The sequence below is a fragment of the Homalodisca vitripennis genome, unplaced genomic scaffold (genome assembly GCF_021130785.1).
Source record: "Homalodisca vitripennis isolate AUS2020 unplaced genomic scaffold, UT_GWSS_2.1 ScUCBcl_10357;HRSCAF=19200, whole genome shotgun sequence".
NCBI lineage: Eukaryota > Metazoa > Arthropoda > Insecta > Hemiptera > Cicadellidae > Homalodisca > Homalodisca vitripennis.
The window spans coordinates 2,699-7,835 of record NW_025786467.1 but is presented as its reverse complement, the minus strand read 5'-3'; the positions used below and the strand labels follow the sequence as shown (position 1 = coordinate 7,835).

General features: G+C 29.9%; 1 long non-coding RNA gene across 1 annotated transcript; it reads right to left on the bottom strand.

The window, feature by feature from the left end:
- Window positions 1–916: 916 nt before the first annotated feature.
- LOC124374828 lies at window positions 917–4,747 on the bottom strand. The gene is made up of 2 exons (XR_006923614.1): window positions 4,688–4,747; window positions 917–1,013 (listed from the first exon to the last, which is right to left on the bottom strand). It is a non-coding gene; the product is annotated as an uncharacterized LOC124374828 (long non-coding RNA).
- Window positions 4,748–5,137: the final 390 nt, after the last annotated feature.

Genomic DNA, 5,137 nt, shown 5'->3' with positions numbered 1-5,137 from the left:
GTGGAACAACCGACAGTTGTGTGTTATGTGAATGCTAATCCAAAGACCATAATCTACTCACTTTCTATTTCTTTACAAAGATATGAAAACTAAAAAAGATCTAATATTTAGAAATATATTTTGGAGGGTTCATGACGCCAGTGACCTTCCCTAAACCTCGATAACAAAAAAAAGCTTTATTTTATTACACTTATTTCAAAAGTATTGTATTTAAAAATATATGTATTAAGCATACATCTAACATGTGGGAAGTTTTTCTATGGTAAATAACTCATAACTAAGTGTTTTTAACATCTTGCTGTGCACAACATGAAAGGAAAATTCGTACTTATTGAGTATTTTAAATTACTTTTAATACTGTAGCCTACGTATAATGTAGTTCGGATTAAAAAATAAAACAGCTAAAGATATTTGGGTGATGCTAATCTGAGGGGTCAAGTACCAATATGGTCAGTCTGTAATCCATGAACCAGGAAAGTAGGTCAATTCAGTAATCACTAATCTCCCCCCACACCCTGATTTTAATCATCACAAAATACCAGGTAGAGACCTCAATAAGTACTGTTGGTCAATATCTTCAATTTGTTTGTCAAAAACATAACCTAAACTCACTGAATTAAACTGTACTTTGGTAGACAGAGCCAATATCCAAATAGTGGTATTAATAATGTTCACAGTATAAAACCTAATCAAACAACACCATATGAGCAAGTCTCATTGAGTAATTTAACACATGTTGAGTGAATCATGGTTACAGTCACTAGTTATACACATATAAATGTGAGACAAGGTCATAAAAGATCAGAGATAATGTTACAACACATATTTACCTCAAAGAATCGAGTTATACTAAAAACTAAATATTTACATGAAGATAATTTAATGGGCACTTACCTTGATGCTATGATGGGAGAGCAATGAATCACTTTAGGCTTGGTGAACATGTCTTATCAAAATGTTGAAACTGATAAAGCTGAGTAGGTAAACAGTGTGATAAGCAGCAGGCACCACACCTGTGGGTTAATCAATATCAATACATTCTTGTGCGTAATTCACCAACACAATTCACAATCAATAACTTCTTTAACAGTAGTTTAATTAATGTAAAATAGTATTATGAATTTTATATATGAATATTACTATACTGTTTTAGCAGGTTCTAAAACTTAATAAATATGAAACCAAAGGAAACAATTACAAACATCATGTACAATACATAAGTTTAATTTTATAAAATGTGCTGTTTATCTATTTCACTTTTTGTTTTAATTAGTTACAGGAGAAATATTATGGTTATTAAGGAAAAAATATATTTATTTTACAATTTCCATAGTACGTCAATTTCAGAAAAATGTCAATGTGTATATGAGCAAATATAAAAAATAAACAAACTTGACTGGTTTTATACTTACATGGGATGCATGATCACAGTTATTTAGTTTTTTAAAATATTTTAACAGTTTTAAAAATCATAATTTTTCAAGTAAAAAAATCTTTCAAAGAAATCTGCTGTAACTGTTCTGATTAAAATGTTTACTAAAACTAATAATTGTAAAGTCCAAGTGAAACATGATTAATCATGTGATTTAAAAAAATCGAACATGTGAGTCTCGTTTGTTTTCAGAAATCAGTTGTTTTTCATGATTCATATATATGTTTTATCAAAACTTGTAATGTTCTATGAACATATTTGCCAAGTTCTAGTGCTTGGAGTTAAAATACACCTAGTTACAGAAACAAAATCCAACTTTATATTTAGGACCTGGCTATTCTAACATTCAAATGCACACAATTGGGTAATCTTATTTAATTTTACACACCTTTAGGCAAATACAAAGGTAACAAGACACCTGTGTGATGTGGGCGGTTAGGGAAGAATACAAGACATGTTTAGAAAGTATGAAGTACCATCTTACTCAACTACCGTAGTAGTGTGACGACAATCATCACTTCACACTTGCTTACTGTATTCATCAATGTGGCTTTGAACAGACGAGGCCACACATCAGCTGGTTGAATAATTTGTAAGATTCCGTTGTCTTTAATATTAAAGTCAGTCTTTTGCTCACCAATTGACTGTGAAGTGTCCAGTCATTTTTAAAAGCAAGAAACATAAATTGAAATTAACACTAAAATAATGTGGAGTTATTAGAAAATGTTTTTGAATAATTCAAAGGCAGAAGATGATGAATTTTGTCGTCATACGTACTCAATGCTTGGTTTGAAGTTCATTATTGATTCATAACTATAATGTGCAAATTTCAATTTATAGATCCATTTACTTTTTAATACAGAAAAATGCTTGATTCATACAAGCAGCACTATAAACAACAACATGCTTAAGTTTTGGTATTGCATTTTTCCAATGTTTATGAATAAACTAATGACAAATTTTTTAGAGTTTATTTAAGTAGATAATTTAATATAATTATACTAAATTTTATAGCTTATATTTAAATATATTATACTATTACCTGGGAATATAAAATTAATTAATTCTCCAAATACGAGAGCCGATGGTCGCATGTGTTAAGATGTCAGATTTTAGATCTGAGTTTGAGAAAGCGCATGTTCAAATCCTGTATGTGACCAGTTAACATATTTTATCAGTACCTTGTACTATATTGACTTCTTCCTTATTCTGTTTGATGAGATCCTCACATAGACCAGTGCCTAATGAGGATGGGCAGAATAAGGCTTTAAAGTGATCGGCTACTTCTAAAAAACCCCTTTTACAGTTAATACTTTACTAAACTTTGAGAAATTTAACCCTTGGCTAAGCAGTCCATTAAGTGTCATTCTATCTGATATCTCACAGAGCTCAGGTAAAATCACGGGTGGTTTTTCACGCGTAATGGCCCAGCTGTATTCAGAGACTCCAATCGTAGATTGAGTAACCGTGTACGTCATTCAGAATCGGATTTAAATGAAATTTTCAAACACAATGTTTACTAGCTTTAAGTTTAAATTTATTTTTATTGACAATTTAAATGTTTTCCTTAAAATTAACAAGTAGTGAGTAATTTTAAGCTATAGCTTTATCTATTTAAAACTAGCTTAAACATATTTTTATTTGTTAATTTTTTTTTTTTTTTTAAGTAGGTCTAATATCATTATAAGTTATATTTTATAAGTTATAATGATGTCTAATATCAACAAAATGTAAATTTATTTCAATATTTTGTTTTCCACCAAATGCAGTAATTTATAGCAACTATAGTGGCCAATGACACTCAAATAAAAACAACTGTAAATAATGTTTGCTATGGTATGTGCAGTAAATAGTGAAATATTAATTTATTGTCTTTATTTGACCAATAAATTACAGCACTAGATAGAGGTTGAATTTCATAATTGCTTAATAATGTGGGCCACAGAGCTAAGCGACTTGACAGGGTCTCAATCTTTCGATCTGTCACAAAGAACTATCATGACCACCCTTAAGGGTTCCACGAAACGTAAACTTCTTGAAACCCACCCCCCTTTCCTTACTATATTATTCTTGGTGAATAAAACTGTTTTAATAGAATTGAAAGTGGTACACACAGTATCTATTTGACAGATGGTAACACTCAATAGAAGTTACAATCTTTGGTCAACAAACCACACATCAACCAACAAGCTAATAGAAACAATACTGACTTATACTGTATGCATTTTGCAGATAAAATTCAAGTAAAAAATGACTGTTTATTATGATTATCTGTTTTGTGATGGCATATCAATTATTTGACTACCAACATACCAAAAACAAATTGGCTAAGTTACAATAAATTTGTATATAGTTTGTATTACTATCCAGTTAAAATAATAAAGTTTGACTGTTTTATAATTTACAAATTGTTCAATAATGCTGTATTACATAAGACTACTCGTTGAATGTATTGAGTGAATGAGTGTGGTGTGTCACCTACAGTTGTCACATGTGAAGTTTGTCAAATAATCATAGACCACTTATTTATTAAATAATCATAAAAACTTATGGAATCGTTAGTTTACTAGGCAAATTATGACAATTTAACACTAAGGAATCAACAATAGTTTATGAAAATGTCTTACTGGAGTTCAATATGAGAGTAAGGGATCATCCCATGTCAAATAAACACACTCTTAGAACTTTTTAACCTTTAACATCTTTAGATTTTGATGAAATTTGGTGTAAAATAATAATAATAATATAGGTTGTCCTCATATTTGACTAAGAAAAATGCCAAATATTTTTTCAATATCTCAATCGGTTATGGAATTACAGCTATGTAAAAATGCCTGAAACCACCAAAAATGGTTCTTAAGGAAATTTTTCAAATTCAAGTTGCAGCTCTCCTAATAAGGATAAAAGAGTTGGCAAAGATGTAATTTTATAACTATTTTAATAACCTTTCATAGGACATAAACATAATATGAAAATAGTTTTTTCCAAACTCGAAAATTTGAATTTGGAAGTTTTTCAGAACATATAACTTTGATTTAGTATATACATACATTTTTTTAGTTATCCTTTAATGACTAATTCTGAACATTTTCATGACAGGATTACAATTGGTTCCCTGTTTCAACCAAGATACATGAAACAAAAATAATTTTGTTTAATGTAGCTAATGTTGCTAAGTACATATGATACTAGGTGAAAACTTTATCAGTGGTTAAAAATCTATTTCATTACTATGTTTATTAGAAATATTATTACACAAACTTAGGCTCAGGTTCGAATCCCGGTCTGGGCTAGGACACCGTAAGCTCTTGTACCAGCAAGATAATCACAGTAAAATCACGAGTAAAACAAATAACAATACGAAATGTAACAGCAGTCATGCACGTATGAACAGGCAGAATGGTTTATATAGTAAGGAATGATGAATCAGGAGTTCATTCATTACCATTCAAAAGTCAATTCATGGCCAAATGGAAGTCCTTGCTATAATCACGGGAACCACATCTCACTAAGTGAAACAGATGCACCAAATAATGAAAGAAGTGTCTTGGACAAACAGAAAGCCGTAAAAGACTGCTTGTGGACTTAATGCAATTACTAATGAATAGGTTTGACTGTATACAATTAATGGTTTTATATTCCATGTAAATAATAATTTTAGTATTGATTGTCTTTCAAGTGTTAGTAGTTTAATGCAAATAAAGA